Here is a 19,511-nt window from a genome sequence, read left to right as displayed (position 1 = left end):
TGCTAAATTAAACCATTTGCACAAATAAGACACAGAAGTATATAATTTTTTAATCCAATGTAAATTAGATTCCTCCTCATCCTTGCTTTTTATTTTCGTTTTTGGCTCCCCGCTGGATAATTTTGTCATGTTTTTTCGTGCATTGTTAAGGACCGTTCCCCGTTAAGAACTGCCCCTTCCCGCTCTGCCAGAACAGAAGAGAACAGGTATTCTGATGGTGTCTGTCCTTAACCCTACACCACTGGCTGATTAGATAGTTGCAAATGGAGGGGGGGGCCCTTGAGGAATATCCGGATGACACAACGATGTCACTGTACTGTTCTGCATCTACAATCATTGAATTAAAGTGGCCGTTCACACTGTTTGTCGTTAGATTCAGTTCATAACCAGGCCAGCCAATGTCTCGGGGCCCTAGGCTAGCTCGGGCCCAAGACAATTGCTTGGTTTTTTTGCCTTGTTGCAACGAGCCTGTGAAAAACAACAGATTATTAACCTATTAACTGCTATAATAGTGGCTTCCATGTTGAATAATAGCATTTAAAACATTCACCTCATTCCTTCTATTAATGTAGCTCAATAGTTTTCCTGAGGTACATCAAAGGGATCACGACCATTATAATTACATGACTCAATTTGAGTCTGAGTCATATGACCTGTATGCTTGACAAAACTGATACCGCAAAAGGAGCCTGTTTAAGCGGGTTCCAACTAGTTTAATCAAGTACTTCATAGCCTCCATACTACATGAAACACATAAATTCCAACTTGGACCACTAAAAACTCACGGCATACTCCAAGAAAAATGTGCCAATGTCCAGAACATTGGCTCACAGAGATGGACAGAGTGTGCCTGTGATGTATAATGTATGGTGCATGTCTAATCAACAACAGTTTTCCTCATGTGGGAGAGGAGAGAGATGTGTCTTTACTTCCTGTTACATATAAATCATTTGTGTACTAGCCAATGTATGCACCAGATTAACCGAAAGCAATTATTCCTTCCAGCATGTATCTTACTGTCATTTAAGGTGCTTTAAAGGACAGAAATCCATCAATAATAAGCAAAGCTATTGAGAGGCCCTCCCTTTTACATTAAAATATTTACATAAAACAAACAAGGTTATGTATTCAAAATAATGGAAGACATTGTTAACCAAGTAAAAAAGAATAATTTCATTTTTCTCCTTTTGTCTGAGAAGTGTGACACATCATCTAAAGCTGTATTGCGTTGCCCGGGGTGAAGGCCCTGCACAGTAGATGGACTGCTGTAATTTCTCATCTATCAAATTATGGTTTATTGTTCAGCACAGTAACCCCAGGCTACACACAACCCTGTGCACTGACAGTTATGAAACATTATATTTCCACTGTCAGTGTCCAGACCCAAGACAAAGCTTAAGAAGCAAACAGAAAGAAAGGAGAAAGAAATAAAAACTCCAAAGTTATAGTAATACACATCTTGTCAGCATCCATCTTAAACTTAACTTTGATCATAGTCTTTCAAGTCACTGTTGTTTTGGGGTCTTTCTAACCACATTAGGTTAGTCAAATTGCCATTAGCCACTACTATAGAAGCTTGTTTATTATTGCCATGGTAATGATTTTTCTGCCAAATGAAATTTGTCGACAGGAAATTGTGTTTAATGCTGGTCTAATGAGTCTGCTGTAAATTAGCTTGCATACCGGCGAGGATGACTAAAAGGCCTTTGAGTAACCTTTGGTCTCTGCTGAGGGTAATTCGATAGTGCCACAGATGATTCACTTAGCAAAGCTAAAAGCTATAGGCTTGCATCTGAAGTAGGACATGTGAAACTACTATTGCTCTTGAACTAAAACAGAATGTGAAATTAATCAAATTGTCTTGCCACTGGATGACTTTTAAGAAACAAACTTGAACTCCTCATAGAAGTCAAACCTATTTTACAGTGTTGTCACCAAGACAAGATTTAATCAATAATGAGCCTGGACATTTGAAAGACGTAATCTGCTGCAGATAGTAACCAATTTACTTGTTTGTTCCTCCTTTGTTCTGAACATTAATTTGTATTCGTCTGTCAATGTGATGATGTGGATAATTAAAAGAGACAATTTAAGGTTACAGTTAACACTAAACTGTATTGCATGTAAATTTGATGCTTGGATTTCAAAGTGCTGCCTAACAAAGAGCATCAAGCTAAAGGAGTTATCCATCTCTTTATGTCCTTTATGTCATATCAGTTTGGATACTAAGAAGAAAAAAAGGCACGGCTACAGCACGAGCAGGAAAAGACTGTAGCTCACTAACCATCTTTAAGCAATAATAAAAATTATGATTTGTAAAATGGATTATTCAAATTCGGTAGAGAATATTCTATACTGATTACAGTTTAATCAATCACATTTCTTTGTATGACCTCTGCCATATTTGTGAAAATAACAAAATGGAGATTTTTGTTCCCAAAATATTCCTAAAATATAATTCCTGCCTTGCCTGTGTAATTTCCCTGATCGTGCGTTGTGAGTCGTGTAGTGTACAGGGGGTTACGAGGGGCGATCAGCCTCTCACGATCACCTCCCGATCAGGAATCGTGAGGGAGAAAATCAAACATGCTTGATTTTCTCCCGACCGTCGTGGCCAAATGGCTCAGTGCGCATGCGCAAAAAAAGATTCTTGTGTAAACACAGCAGCATGGCAGGGATGCGATGAGTGAAATGCAGTTCTGTCTGTAAAATTCACAGACCGTAGTAGCCCTGTTTGCTCAGCCAAGTCTTTTTTCCAAATACGTCGTTGCCTTTTATTTTTAGTGCTTTCAGCACAAAAGTGCAGAAATTGCTAAGGCAACACGTTTCACTCTAGTGAGCTTCATGTTCCTCTTCTATTTGTTTGGCTTTTGGATAGACGAGTCAGGCAGCTCCATCTCACTGCGGAGCTGAGTCCTCATGGTGTTTAGTCGTACAGTGTGAGCAGCTAGATCGCATGAGAGCATCGGACCAAACATAAATCGTGAGATGTGACTTTAGTCGGCTTTAGTCGTACAGTGTGAGCAGTACCTGAGTGCAAAAATTGAAAAAATCGCACAGTGTACGCCCGGCTTAAGAAAAATAGATAACAATTAATGATTCAAAGTTAGAAAAAACACGTTAAATAAGTAGATATGCCCAAAAAGAACAGAAAAACACTTGATGAAAGTCAAATTACAAAATGTAGCTTTATACTTGTAATAGGATAGTGGCTCCATTTTAAGACTTGTTCTCAGTGGTTGTTGGCCTGCACTTTTGCGATATGTCTCTGCTTCAGCACAGCTAAATCAGACCATTAGGTCGCTGGTAGGTAGCTTTAAAACTGGATTCTTACCATACAAGGATAAACGTGTCTTGAAACTTATGAGATAGAACATTAACACTTGTATAATTTGCAGGAACTTGCTTTCAAGAAGCAGGAGTAATGAGAACTGTTACTCCTATAAGTTTTTAATACAGTAAAGTTATGTACACACACAAGGTTAGGCTGACATATACAGTACATTTTTCAGTTATCGTCATTAGATATTTTTGTTTTACAGTTGAAAAGTATGTGATACAATGACAAGCACATATACAGTTGTTTGACATTTATACACATTTCAAATAACCAGTTTTTGACAATATTGAATCAAAATTATATGCATGTCAAAACACTAACAATGAAAGAGAAATAAAAAATAACACATTCGGGCATTGATCAGTTTTAAGTTTTCTAACCAATAAATGTTAGTATTAAAATCTGATTCTTCTTCTTTGAAGTGACAAACCTTTTTATTTTCAGCCACAGCATGTACATATTTCTTGCACATAGACCATGCCTGCAGTTACGATTGTTTGTACTAAAACATATGCAAACATGGCTGCAGACATAGAGATGGAGCCACTTTAGTTCAAGTGATACAAAAGTTACATGGCAGGCAAACCACTCTGGCATATTATTCTTGTATCTGTTAAGAGATTAATATTTCTATCATATTAAAGGTATAAAATTCGTCTTTAATGCAGGTGCCCCTGAATCTGCAAACCCTTTATCTTAGACCATGTTTAGTACCCATTCCCTGGTGCGTCCCCATCTAACCTCTCCCTGCACTTCCCACAGCACATCGCCCACCCATGTTGCTCCTCCTTCTCTAGCAACACGTGCCCCCTCTTAGTGCCAACATGCCGTCATCCTTCTCCCTTTTCTCCCTCCCTTCCTCTGTTTTTCCCACGCCTGCCTCTTTCTGTCATCACACAGTAGGAGTGGTATCAGCACACGTGCCCCTTTTTAGTGCCAACAAGCTCCCCTGTGGCCCAATCCCCCCACCTCACAATGTCTTCTTGTCATCTAGAGCCCCTGTTGTGTTCTACCTACCTCCTTCATAACTCCCACAACACTCCCCCCCCCCACACACTTTCTCACACTGTGCGTCTCATCGCTATGTAAGTGGGGATACCAGACTGTTTTGCATAACACTGTTTAGTCCTTTGTGGCAGGCGGGGCGGCATGCAAATATGCAAAACGGTTATAGGGAAGCATTCTGTAGTGTGATGAGGAAAGGGAGAAGGCGGCTTTGCGGAAGATGCCGCCACATTTGCAGATGCTTGTTTCCCAACATGTTCTTTGGCTCATCAGGGTGATGGTTGGTGCAGAAGTGGGTACCATAAAGGCAAAAACCAAGCTGAAGCAACGTGCCAATGGAATACTCCTCCAAGAAGCCATTGATCTTTGCGGGATGGATATTCTCATCTTTTATGGCCTTTGTTTCTTTTAAGGAGCACTGCAAGAAAAGGTTGAGCTTTTTCCAACTTGCTTCATATCTGCTATTCTTCGTATCACCACTGTAAATCAACAACGTGCTGAATCGGGAATATTAATGGGAAATGTAGAAGAAAGCAATGGGAAGTTCTTTTCGCCTACCCCTCCTCTTCAGCCATTTTCCCTTTTCTCCTGCTTATCTTTGCGAGAGAGAGCGAATCGTTCTTTATAATTGCCCGTTGTCATCATGCAGATGACACACACTCAGCGCTCTGAATATCATTAGCGGCTTTTGCATACCTCCGCTCCTTCTCTTTTCTGTCCTTTCTTCTTGTTCCTTCGTTCAACTCATTTAGCGATTCGGTATTCCAAAAGGTAATTATTATCCGCAGAGCATCCCATCAATATGCACAGATGGTTGTAACAGCGAATCAAGGTGCATGTCTGATTGTCGTTTTCTTGTTCACCGTTTGTTGTTGTGATCTCCCAGAGTATGAGCAAAAGTATAAATCTGTGATTTTATTCATTATCCATTGTAGGGAACTCCAATGCAAATCTCAGTAGGTGAAAAGTCTTCTTTCCTCTCTTCTTCTTCTGTCTCATTTTCATATACCAGCCGCTCCTTTGGTAGAATAATAGCTCTTAATTCGTCTGTGCAGCTCTTGGCTTCTGATCCATGACAAAGAGAAAAGAGGCAGACGGCTAATTTGCATACTCCCCATAAATGATGAGGTGTGTGTAGCAGACTCCCTAATTACCATGTCCTCCTGCCACTATATCTCCTCCTGCAGCTTTTGCTTTTAACCCTTATTTGCCCACTCTCCATCTCCTCATCTCCACTGAAAGCCATCATTGTACTCGTCTGTAGTGGAAATAAAAACAATGTAAAAAACAAGTAAACGAATGACACATATTGCAATGACGAGCTGTTCGTTCATTTATGCTCCTCGGTTTGTTTCGCTATATTTATCGGCTAATTTGCGGTTCCTCTTGCCTCTTACAGACTCTCGTTAAGCTACCCTCTTTGTCTTTGCCTCTGAAATTTACAAAATCGTACAAAAAATCAATACTCAATTGATTATTCAGTTCCCTCAAGCCTCAAACAACTGCAAAGTGCATGTGTAAATTAAATCCAGCGTATAAGTGTAAGGAAGTCCCTGCTAGATCCCATTGTATTCCCAGTTCCTCCGAGGCAGCGGACAGACGAGATGGCAGGGAGCTCTGCTAGGAGAAAACTCTGCAGCGTCCATGTGCATTTCTGTTTGTATATGTGTGTGAGACAGTATGGGTTAAAGAAACATACCAGGGTCCTGTGTTTTAACCCACAAGCCAAGGAAGTTCCAAGGTAGGAAGAGGGTTTACGTCTTAGCCTTTGATCTCATAGCTATCCAGGGGAAAGAGAGAGATGGAACAACAACAACAACATCTAGCCTGTGGATGCAGGAAGTACAGGAAGCTCCCCGCAGGATATGAGATGTGCATCTTCATTTTAAAGGCTTTTTTGTTGCATTTGGCGATTTTCTTTGTCTCTTGTCCTGATTCCAAAAGAAAATTGGGCAACATGCCACCTGGACCCTTTCCGGAACTCTGTGGCAAAGTAGGCGCGGAATCTGGGGCTTGATGAGAGGGGTGTGAGAAGTAGGAGGAGAGAGAGGGGTAAAGGGTGCCGGGTGCCTGTCTGTGATATGCCATGTAAATGGCAGCCACCCAATAATGGCAAATGTGGAGCAGATTAGCCTTGAGGAGAAGAAGAAAGATAGAAAAAATAGGGGTGGGTGTGGGGAGGGAAAGATTGAAAGACTGGCCTAGTGCCAACGATACTATGACAATGCAGAGAAACATCCTGCTTTATTCCGGTCTGGCACTTGTTGATGTCCACTTATGTGCTTGTATGAGATCTGAGGACTCTTGCTCAATTAAATCAAAATACGTTTTTTTGCTGTTTTAGGTGTATTAGCTCAGTAAGCCAACGAACTGCTGTTTTACTTGCAAGATAATGATTTTAGATTGTCTCTATGTGTCTTATTTGAAATACCTTTGTGTCGATGACAGCCTACATGAAAAGTAGGCTGGAAGATAAAATTTCTTTCAACAACGATTTATGTAAGATGTCCAAGGCATTTAATATCTTTATATGTAATAACCCATCTCAAAATTGTTTCCCAAAACTTCAGTTAAATTTGAGTAATTTTCTTCATGTTGGCCCTAACTGAAACACTCTGACTAAGGATACTTCATGACAGTGAAATGAATGGCTGCAAGATAAAAAAAGACAATGTTGTTGTTGAAATATGCTGAGCAACCACCTTCTCCCACCAGCAGAGCTAATCACTGAATATAAGTTAGGAAATGAATCTCCCAAAACACACTTTGGATTGTACACTTTTTATTCTATGTCAATGTACATATATGTATTCCCTCTAACAATCTAATAGATGTCTAAGACAAAAACCCAAGCATGCATCACATGAAGTCAGCTGTGGTAATGAAAAGAAGCTTGGGAAAAAGGTTTGGAATTGTACAGAGGTTGCAGGTGCTTTAAAAACTGACACAAAATTCTATGTATAATTCATTTTCATTTTTAGAATTATTTTTTATTTGAAAAGGAAGAGCTGACACCATGAGTATACTGCAAATCTCTGACATCATCAGATAAGATTTTTTTTTTTTCTGTTTTCCTACTTGTATGTATTTGGGTTTGACTGGACTGAGAGTGGATATCTGTGCTTGTCTACCAGATCAAACAAAATGAATAAGAACAATCCCAGCCTTCAAATGGAGCAGAGAGCCAGAGAGGGAAAAAAATGGCAAGGCGATTTGACTTGCGAATCAGGCGATGCATATCTGCATGCTAATTACATTGCAAGAAGGGGGAAAAGAGAGGAAAGCACACCCCAAGCGCCAGACAGAGAGAGGGCGAGAGAGGAACGACACAGCAGACGCAAGAGAGAAACAAGGGAAAACGAGCGAGCGACAAACGGACAAACAAACGAAGGAATCAAATGGACAATTAATTCCCCTATTGGTTTCATTTGGAAACATATCACCAGACGGAGAAAGAAGCAAAAAGGAGCATAAGCGTAGGACTATTATAGAAACCGCTGTAGGTTTAGGTGGCATCCGAAAATTAAAATTATTGATTGTTCTTAGGATGCTGGGGGCTGCGAAGGAGAATGCGTTTTGAGGATGTAATTAAAGCGGACTGGGACCAAGGCTGGAATGATAAAAGATGACATTGGAATTCACAATGGAAATCTACCATTAATCTCCATTTACGTCAAGCGAAGTATTAAAAATTCTAATTGATGGGATGAAAATTATAAGGATGGTGTGCAGATGCAGGGTAATATGATGATTTTCTACATGTTTCGTTATCGTCAAGTTGTGGGAAGTGCATCCGCAGGTATAGTATTTGTACTTGAAATGGCTGATTACCATTATAAACTCTTGACTATGCTGATTGTTATTTGTCATGGACTGCCTGAAGTAACTGTAAAGAGGAACTTGTTTACTGTAGTATATGAAGCTGTATTGGTTTTGCCCTGTTTTTTTTTTTTGTTTTTTTTTTCAAACATAAACCAGATCATAAAGCTCTTCATGTTTTGACTTTGATCATTTTTCATCAATGTTTAATAATTTCATAATTTTTGATGAATGTTTAACTCAGGAAACATTTAAGAACATAATATTTAGATGATGTCATCAAAGTGTATTTTCTGTTTTTGAAATAAAAAAGAAATACTCCTTCAACAGTCTTATGTGTCTATTTTTTGTTCAAATGTAACACACAATAGAGCTACTCATGACACTTCAACACCCCACAGCCAGCTAAAGTTTCATGAAGTCATCAGTATGGGCCTTGGACCTGCTGTTTGCTCCAAGTTATATAGGTCAAATTTAAGAAAAGGCAGAGTACCAAATATTTTGGACCTGCAACATCTAGCATGGCTCTGCTGTGATATTGTTAATATGTTTGGAAATTTCCCTGTGTCAGCTATTCAATATTACAAATTGCTTGTGTACAGACAGTCTGAGTGCATCTGTTCCTGCTGGTGTGTGTCACTATGACGTAAATATTCAAAAGGTTAATGCATATGTTCCTGTAATGCCTGGGTATATACACTCTGCATGATTAGGGCCTGTCCTTGAATTAATAAGATGAAATTGGAACCCACCCCAGTCCACCCCCCCTTACTTGTAGTAACTCACATTTATATCACCAAAAAAAACCCACACATACATAAACAGACTCAAATCACTGATAGAAATCTGAACAATATATATTATATTTCAATATTATAAAAGAAGAAATTAAAAACGCTGAGGTGGTATGCTTCTGTGTTTTTTGATGTCCACAGGACACATTTACCTTAATGGAATTATCTTTTTATCAAAGCTAGTCATTAAGTAAGGATATTATGGGATGAGGTTGTCATATGCAGGTTAAGGTGAGTTAATTGGGTTACTAGAAGTCATTCTCCATAAATACATGTAAAATATGAGAAACAAACAAAAACTACAAAGTCAGATAAATATTTATGTAATGTGTATTTTTTTGTGTGATGCTTATAAACTAACCAAAGGTACAGCTTTGCACAAAATGAAAGGCATTCTTTATTCATAAATAGTGATAATCAGTACTAGTGACCCTAGGCCTAATATTTATGAGCTGTACTTGACATGCAAATTATTGCGATTATCATTGTTATTATTTTGCATTTTAGAAAGACAAAATAACTTTAGAATTGACAGGAGCAGGGAGTGTTACTGGTTCAATTATAAGATTGGTGTGATTTATGAGATGAATGACCTGCCTAAGGTAACGCCCCGGGTGGTGCTGCATTATAAAATTTGTTTCAGTCGACTAATTAATCAAGAGCAGTCATATGTGTAAATAACTCATATGTAAATAAGTACACAGTGCACAGGCAAATTTGAGTTTGTTGTGTTATTTCTAATCAGTGCAGATTTACTGGTGTCTGGTTGTAGGCAATACAGAGGGTGTTATTTACACCCAAAAAAACAAAACAAAATATGATTTCTGATGAGCCTTGTTTGTCAGATCGAGGGTATCTTAAAGCTACAGTGTGTAATAATTACAGGGATATACAGTCAGAAATGTAATATATTATACATAACTATGTTATTTATCATCATCCACGAGCTCAGCCTCTTAACCTTAATATTTGCGTTGCCTTAAAATTCGTTATTTATAATTACATAGGAGCGGGTCTCGCAGCCATGGAGGCAGACATCTTTGCGTTACGGCAGCGCAGAGCCAACAAATTAGCGATTGCGAGATCGCCCATTACGGGTATATTTATTATCTTAAGTCTACATGAAATCTATATCCTACACAGACTAATGAAATACTATCTGTAAAATTATCTATGTAAACAAACCTCATCACTTGAGAAGGTAGGTGATGTGGACGTCGTGGAAGACATTTTGTCCCGTAACGCTCGCCGTACTGTTGGGGGGGAGAAGCGGTGGGGGGGAGATGTTCATGTTGCTGCGGTCTGCAGTCTGGACGTGAGATGTCGCTGAAAATTACACACTGTAGCTTTAAGTAAGTAGTACGCATACAGTACATTACCCACTTTTCTGATCTAATATTCTAATTCCATGTTTTGTGATTTCTAACTTATGTTGAAAAGTAATTACAATTAACCACATTCAAGGTTAAAGCAAACATAAGTAGAATATTGGAGCAACATGAAATACTGTGAAATAACAAGAACATCTTGTATCATATAGATTGTTTGAAATATTCCCCCTTTGTTGTTACTACACAGGTATTTCCTTGGCAAAGTTAATGAGAAAGTCAGTACACTGAAATGGTTTTTGACAGCCTTTAGTTCATGCAGGGACTGATTAAAAAAGGAAAAGCTAATTAATATATAGCATTCTTTTATTATATATATATATATATATTTTTTTTTTTTTTCTCACTGTAAAAAAGGTTCTATACCAAGGAATGAGGAAGACGAGCTATTATAGAAATCCATCCTCTGTTTAACCCATTAGGATGGTTTGTTGTCAAATATACCCCCCTTAGTTCCATTGGCTACAGCACTGTTCCAGTTAAAGTCTGCGTCACGTTCAATAATTATTTCAGTGATGGTAGAAGGGAAAAATTCCAATAGCAAATTTCAAAATCCTTTGATCATAAAACTCTAAATATGAAAGATGCTGTGTCTCCTTTAGCCCATGACTGACAGATAAAGTGCAATTCTAACTTAAACTTACTGGCCACTTTATTAGGTACAACTGTCCAACTGCTCGTTAACGCATATTTCTAATCAGCCAGTCACATGGCTGAAACCAAATGCATTTAAGCATGTAGACAGGATCAAGACGATCCGTTTAAATTGAAAATAGCATCAGAATAGGAAAGAAAGCTGATTTTAGTGACATGGTTGTTGGTACACAACAATCTACAGGTTTTACAGAGAATGGTCAGACAAGGTGAAAATATCAAGTGAGGGCAGTTGTGAGGGTGCAAATGCCTTGTTGTTGCCAGAGTTTAGAAGGGCCATGATGATAGAAAGATAACAGTAAATAAAATAATCACTCACCCAGAGGTATGCAGAAGAGCAGCTCTGAATACACATGCAAACCTTGAGGTGGGTGGGTTACAGCAGCAGTACCGTTTGCTTTGAGTATTGTTGACCATGTCGATCCCTTTATGACCCCATTGCCCAACTTCTGATGGCTGCTTCCAGCAGGATAAGACACCTTATCATAAAAGGTGAATGATCTCAGAAAAAAAGAAAGAAGAAAAAGAGGATTTTGCCTCACATCCGTTGTTGATTGGTTCTAAATTGTTTCCGCTGACTCCTTTAGTCATGCCCTGGTCTTGCTCCTATATACTGTATGTCATTTTGCGGTGTATATGGCGAAAGGGAGTCTGGTTGGCAAGGCTACCCAAAAACTACCTATTAAATTACATATTAGACATCTCACCGATTGTGACAGAGCAAAGATAAATCTAATCAAACTGAGAAATTTTTTTAGGAAAAGTAATGAAAATGATTTAGAAACAAAAGTAAAATCACTGGTGTTAACTAAGGGTTACCAAAAAAGCGCTTAACAAAAAAGAAAAAAAATCAGCTCCTTCAAACAATTTTGGAATATTTGTTTTATTACCTGCAATGGACTGGCGACCTGTCCAGGGTGTACCCTGCCTCTCACACGTAGACAGCTGGAGATAGGCACCAGCAAATCCTCGCAACCCCGCTTGGGATAAGCATGTAAAAAAAATGGATGGATGGATGGATGTTTTATTACTACAAAATAAAGATACTTAAAAAAAAATGTATGTGGTTTGGAATTTTGACTTTGAATTCATATTTAGCAGGCCTTAAAATGCATTAAAATATTCTTCAACTTCAAACAGAATAACATTTATGGTAATAGAAAAGAATATGTTGTATAAGAACGTGCCAATTTAGCATATCCTTACAGTGAAATAACAGATTATTCAGATGAAATACATTTTGTACCAAAAACTTTACATAAAGAGGCCCCTCTCAACCTAACAAGACAAATATAAAATAAAAGATGAAGTGTTCCATGAAAATAAAGCTCTTGACTTGTTACTAAAATAGTTTTCACTTAATTTCATAATTTAAAAGTAATAACTGCAGTTCCCTGGTGAAGCTGCTTCCCAAACTGTCTTTTTTCACAGGAGCAAAACCACCATGGTTCAGAGTAAGCATATGATGGCAACCACACTATAGCACTACAAAGAAACAGGTCCTGCAAGGTCCAAAATATCAGTAAAAATCTAAAATAACCTAATTTTTATACAAAAGAAATATTATTGGAAAAAAATACACATAGAGGCTCTAACATGGTTTTAGTTTCTTGCATTATTACAATTCATACATCTTTAGTTTGGACACTTAAATAAAACCAAAATAGGTCCAAGATGAGCAAATGGTGATTCAATGTTTTATTAAGGCAACAAGCACTTCTTTGAGTTTGGCTAACGATTCTGGGTTTCTTATTGTCACATACTCGTCAGGAGGCAGAGCAGACCCAAACCGGTTGAAAGGAACAGGTTCAGAGGAGTTTTTTTCAGAGGACACTTCTTTAATTCTTTCTGCTGCAGCACATAAACCAAACCACCGCAACAGCAGAACAATGGCAAACATGTTTCTTAAATATAGGTGGAACTAAACTGGAAGAAGCCAGTATAAAAATACAGCTGCAAAATAAAAAGAATGATGTGTTTCCCTTTGAGGAAGATTTAAGCAAAGAAAAAATATATATTCTAAAGTGAAATCAATTCAACTATTCTACAAAAAAACACAAAACAAGATGGGGCCTACCAAAGAAACCACACCCCAAACAAATCCACTGCACCCAAAGCTACCAAAACAAACCATAAAAACAGATGCTGTGTTTTACTGTTATCTTCCTCCAATATACTTGTAATAACGGCTTATTGTTACACTTATCTAGAAAATTATAGCCAATTTTTTTAACATCACAGCATCAGAAATACATGTTTTTTTTACAAGTCTACACTATTCCTTTGAAAAGTCAACATCTTCAAAACCAAAACCCACCATGTGGTAGAACACTGATTTGGGGACGAAATGGAGTATAACTGAAGCAGATACATAGGCCTCTAACTGGCCATGGCTAGATTGAACTAGAAGTAGATTATAAATTCTGAAAGCAACACTGGACTCTGAGACAGAGATTATTATAAATTTGGTCACTGGCAATGAGGACACTACAGGGGGAGGGAAAACAAATATTAGCCCCCCCTTCAAGCCTGTGTCAGTGTGAACTGTTTTTCATTTTAATGCATTATGTGTGTATAGGAGAAAAGGGGGAGATGAGGCTTTTTTCCTTCTCTGCGTGTACATTTGTGTGTATGTGAGCAAGATTCCACAAACTTAGATTTACATTTCCCTTCACTGCCGGTGAAATGTTTTCAGACTGGTCAGCGTGACTAAAATAATACATCAGGCTCCTTTTCTCCCTGACTCTCTTTGTCTTGTACATACTTACATTTGAGTTCACTGTGGGTAAAGACAGCTTGAAGGGATGAGGCCAGAGGGGAGTAGCTGTAATTACTGCCCATGAGAGGGAAATGAAAATTCACATTTAGCCTGATTCTTTAGTTAGCTTTCAAGCCACTCCTTCATTTGAGGAGATATTGATATATTGATCAAAAGTGAAGGTCCTCTGATGTCATTCTAACACATAATTTAGAAATTCTTGGATTCCAAAAGGTTATTATTAGATCAGCAAAATATGAGAAAAACCACGAGGAAAAATGTGTTCAGTGTGAATAATTTGAAATTGAGGAAGGAGTCTCAAGATAGTTAAGATCTTTTGTAGATACTGATAGCATTGCAATTTATTCTCATTAATACTGATAATTAAGTGTTATCAAGGTTACTTGATAAGTGCAAGTATACAATCAAACGCTTGCACACTGAACCTGTTAGTTTTATATTTTGTAAGTATCACAGTGACAATTGCATCACCTATGTAATAGTTAGCTTTTCTAAAATAAATGTGCTCTGATCATTTATTAAAAGTAAAACTATACAATGTGCTTTGCCTGTTGTGTTTTCATCAGAGCACTTACACTGGCCTTTTCTGTTTGGCTGTAATATTTTTAAAGAGGATAACATAATTAAAATTTGAACTGTAACATCAGCAGGAAGAGAAAGATTGATCACATCATTGGGATTTTATTGCATCTCACATGCATTGAGATGCCCTTTGTCTAAAGGCAATGAATTATTTAAAAGTAGTTTTTGTAATCACCTCACTGTTTCAATTTCTACCTTATCAGATAATTCACCGGTGGAAATGTCAATACCCATGGGCTTCAGGTTTCCCCTTCTCTAACCATCTGCATAACTGAAATCACAACATAAACGATCTAAACATCAATCTATACACTGAAAGCTAACCCCGAGGCAATGTGCCTGCATGGGCACCTTCTAAGCACTTTGTCATTTAAAGTGTAACACAGTTATTGATTCTATAGGTTTGATTCTAAATGCAATGATGTCTTCCTCAGAGAGTTGCTTAAATCCTTTAGGTATTGATGCACAAGGTCTGCAAGTGCATAAAAGGTGATTTAAGAAAGTATTCATACACTTTGAATTTGGTCACATCTTTATATCTTACCGTAGCAACCTAATGTGTAACTAGGCTCTAATTTGGTAGACCAATAGAGAGTGCATAAAGGGAATAGAAATTAACTTCATACAACTTTTGTTTTTTATAAATAAAAACCTTAAAGCTCAATTGCCAAGATATTCAGCCCCTTTACTCAGATACCCCAAATTAAATTAAGGGCAGAAAACTGCTGTTAGAAGTTACACGGTTGGAGAAGACTTACTAGGTATTTTAGTTCTGCTAAGGTCTTGAAATGACAGAAACAAGGAACATGCAAGAAAAATCAATGATAAATTGTTGGACAAATTTTAAAGAGTTTGTGTGACAGACAATATTTCAGACCATGGACATCTTATAGAACACTGTTCATTTTATAATTTTGAAAAATGGAGAGGAGCAGCTGCACAACTTCCAAGTATTTCTGAACTGTTTTGAGGATGAAGCCTTTTTCGAAAAAATAGTATTATAACCAGAAACATCCAAAGAGGAGGTGAAGCTGCAACTTCATTTAATGACCATCAAGCTTCTCCAAAGGGCCAGAAAAAAACCCTTATTTAAATGGGGTGGTCTAAACCGGTTTTTCATCTCAAGATAGATGGATAGATAGATATATTCATTTACGGCATAGAAAACATACCAACACAAAAATGTTATCTATTGTACAGACAGCCATAAAGCAGCTTATTTTGGCATGCCTTTGAATAGCGCAGCCCGCACAGATTATTGGTAAGTGCAAAGTCACTAAAAACAAATCTGTCAAAAACTATGCCATTCATAGGTCATCTTGACCAGCCTATATAGCTAAAGGAATTGGTTTGTTGCACAAGGAAATGTAAATATACTTCCTAGGTGTGATGTTATTCACTTCTGGTGCACTTCTGAGGCGGCTAAAATAATGCCGTACTTTTACACCCGCTGTTTTCAGGACCTGCTCAAAGTGTCTACTAACGACTTTCTTTGCTTGATTTGGGCTTTATTATCCCACCACACAAAATGTGCAAGATCGTAAACTTTGATTTTAATTAATCCCACACCCACAAAGAACCTAGCATCTCAGCTGTGAGCGCATTACGCAAAAATTTTTATGAAAAATAATATGCCGGTTTCAGCATTGTTTGGGTTGAAATGCTGTACTAACTTTGATTACTACATGCATGTTTGCACATTTTATTATGGCTTAATACAGATAAGAAGATACAAACTGACCTGGTATAGTGGCAAATCTGGTCATCTGAGCTGGCAAAGTGCTCGACACAAAAACCCGTCCTGAGATGCAGCCGCTTGCAGCCGATTTTCTTTTTGTAACTTCTTGGCCATCACCCCAGTTGTCGCTGAAACATAATAATTGTGGTCTGGTTTGACATGCATCAAGGTATCATAAAAAAATTCCTGCAGCGATCTAAAGCAGCAGGAGCAGTGCATCCTTGATAAATCTGAGCAGCTGAAGCAGCACCTCATGGGTTTCCTAGCATCTGAGGTGCGTGACGTGCTTCACAAGAAGCAAATGCTGGAGTTGGAAAAATGTAATTTTTGCTGTCTGACGCTGCATCAACAAATCGGAGAAGCTGAGCTGGGAGCTGGCAGGGAGACAGACACAGCGCTACTGACGCAAATTACTATGATCACTATTCTGAAACAGTTTAATAATGCATAAATTAACAAAAAAATTTAAAAACTGCCATAAAAATATGTTTCACTTTTTTTATTCTGGTGCTTGCAGTTAGTACCACATACCTGGAAAATGCTAACATCTACTTCCATCCACCAGGAGCAGTAGGGGGAAAAAAAACCATGAGGTAGCTGCTTCTGCGAATTCCTAGTGATAGTGCACTGAGCGGCTCAAACAGAAAATAATATTTTAAGGCAGGATCATAATCTTGATGTACTGACTGCACAGATTATGTTTTCAGGTGGACTTTCTCACATAAAAATATATATAAAAATAGAGAAAAAAAATATAGAAGCATCAAAGATGAGGTGTGTCAGACCTAATGTGGACAAAGATAAAAAATGAAGCAGCAGAAGCTATTTTGCTGATGACATCGCATTAGATGTGAACGTAGAATAAGACACATGAATTGTACCGCAAACACGTACATTTAGTACATAACAGTGTAGTGATGAACCTCAAACCCATTGATAGGCTAATCATTTTTTTTGGACACCAAACAGACTCGCCGCTCGCAAGCTTTCTCTAACAACATTCAACGTTTATGAGCAGGACCGAGAAGCAACAGGAAATCCCAGGCACTGTGACCGGAAGTTAGTGGCTGCCATTTTGTGCACCTAGCCAATAGAGTTACTGCAATGTAAAGGTGTACCCAATGCAGTGGCCGATGAGTTAAAGCAGCCTCCCTACATTTTCTAAAATAATTTACTATGCTTCTTAGCAGGAAACCTAGACAAGAACTAATCCAAATCTGAAGATAATGTGTTGTGCATGCATATTTGTGCATAGTGCTTAATTTCGTTAGTTTATTCCTACAAAGTGCTTTTACATACTGTACTCTAGTTGTTTGTTTTGGCTTTTGATTAATTTAGCTATGGAAATAAATGTAAGTTGTGCACATAAACCTGGCCTATAAAATGACCCTAATGACTAAACTTTCCACAAAATCTCACATTTCTTGTCTTTTTTATAGGTGTGTCCTAGCCAAAAACATTTTTTTTGAAAGATGCTTATGTCAAAGACTTGGAAGTATTACCCCAATTCCAAAATGTTACAACCTCCACCCTGGCTCGCAACTCACTCCATTTATTGGTCTCAACAGTGTTGTTTCAACATCATATAAATGATGCGTACCTGAACTAAACTTTTGGTCTGATTTTTGTAGTCAGAAGCTCCGGAGGGCTCAGATGAAGGCCTCAGTAATCACCTTGATCAACAATTATCTGTAAAGACACCACAGTTAGTGAAGCAGAATTTGTGTGTCTTACCAGCTAATCAGTAGCACCACAGGTTACTGTACTCCAATCTTTTCTTATTACAGTGTAAACAATGGATGACCCGTACAAAAAAGATTCCTATTTACTGCAAAAAAATTCTGATGACTAATGTTTTTGGAGGTATTAGAGGTGGACAAGAAACTGGGTGTATAAAGCTGGTGGACCAATTTGTGGAATGTGGAATAAATTTCATCTAAAATATAAATAAAGCTAGGGAGATTTATATATCAGGAGAAACAGAAAGAAGTAATTTGGAGGTCAATACTCAGGTGTTCACCTTGATAGCAAACTGGTGTGGAGATACAACTGTGAAGCTGTCTATAAGAAGGGACAGAGCAGACTGTATACTGTGAGGAAGCTTTGGTGTACTTTCAGCAAGATGCTGGATGTCTTCTATGAGTCTGTTGTGCAGAAGGTGATCTCTTGGGCCATCATTTGATTGGGTAACAATATCAGACTAATTGACTGACTTCTTGATAATTCAAGAAGCACAACAAGCAAATAAAGAAGGCTGGATAAGATCTAATGATTGCCCTTGAACATCAGGAGATGATTTTAAAAAAGGAGAACCCTTTATAGAATGAAAAATATTTTGGACAATCTTCAGCATCCTCTTCATTAGACTATTGTGGAACAACAGTGTCTTCCTTTGGAGGCTTTTCTAGACCCATTGTAAAACAGACCCTGACAGGAGATCCTTTCTACACCATTTAGCACCTTCAACAGCTTAATCTTCATCTTCAGCCAGTCGAAGAAACCCCTAAAGGCTGATTTATACTCAGAAACCAGGTTGTTTGCGTGTGCGTCGCAGTGAACGGAAATGTGCCCCCGCCCATTCCATAGACACTCTGTTGCACCTCTCCGAAATTGTAGATGACCGCAGACAGTGCTGCAGACAGGAGGCTTCTGCTTGGTCAAATCTGCATCCGCTCTACACTATGCATATTTCCTGTTTGGTACCTTACCTGTTAGTTTTGTTTCTATGAGTGCCATTGTGGAATACGACTCATGAAGTTGGACGACCTACAAGAGCGGGTTGCGCAAGAACCCTGGGACCCTTTTTCCACCTCGATCCCCGCTTTTTTTATCGCCCTCATGTCCCTCCGTTGTCCCACTAACTTGCCCCCACTTCCTCACCGCCTCGGCCAGATCTAGACCAACAGCTAGTTTGTGATTGTCCCTCTTGCGGTGTGGCGTGAAATAATATAATGCAGATCATCCTTATAATCCTTATAAAAATATCTGTGACAGGCTCACTTCGACACACTGCTGCGGGAGTATATCCAGCCCTTTAGAGTCAAAATGCTTATTTTCCCTTTATAAGTGATTAAAAAATTTATAGAAATTATAGAAAGGTTTCATCTTCCATCAGATCTGTAGCTTAGAACTTCAGATAAAACACTTGTAAGACAGTCATACTATAACTTAAACCAGCTTTATTTAGTCTGATAATACTGACTGATAGGTGCCAATACATAACATATTTTCCTTCTGTAAACATAGAATATAAATACATTGCAACACAAAGGACAGTTTGTCTGTGAACGTATTAAAATAGAAAGCAGATATACAAATTACAAGCAAAACATATCAGGTGAAAAGAAAAAAAAACATATGACACAAAAAGATGTCTAAATAAAAACAGACATGATTAAGATAACAGAATTTT

General features: G+C 38.1%; 1 long non-coding RNA gene across 1 annotated transcript in view; it reads right to left on the bottom strand.

Moving 5' to 3' along the window:
* Nucleotides 1-19,511, bottom strand: part of LOC119784635 — a 195,827-nt gene that overhangs the window by 27,362 nt on the left and 148,954 nt on the right. The window contains exon 2 of the long non-coding RNA XR_005280954.1: nucleotides 16,103-16,227. This is a non-coding gene — a long non-coding RNA (uncharacterized LOC119784635). The remainder of the gene's footprint in view (nucleotides 1-16,102; nucleotides 16,228-19,511) is intronic.

The sequence above is a fragment of the Cyprinodon tularosa genome, unplaced genomic scaffold (genome assembly GCF_016077235.1).
Source record: "Cyprinodon tularosa strain WSP-4 unplaced genomic scaffold, ASM1607723v1 ctg23, whole genome shotgun sequence".
Lineage (NCBI taxonomy): Eukaryota > Metazoa > Chordata > Actinopteri > Cyprinodontiformes > Cyprinodontidae > Cyprinodon > Cyprinodon tularosa.
The sequence above is the reverse complement of the archived record's forward strand: the minus strand, read 5'-3'. Positions and strand labels throughout refer to the sequence as shown.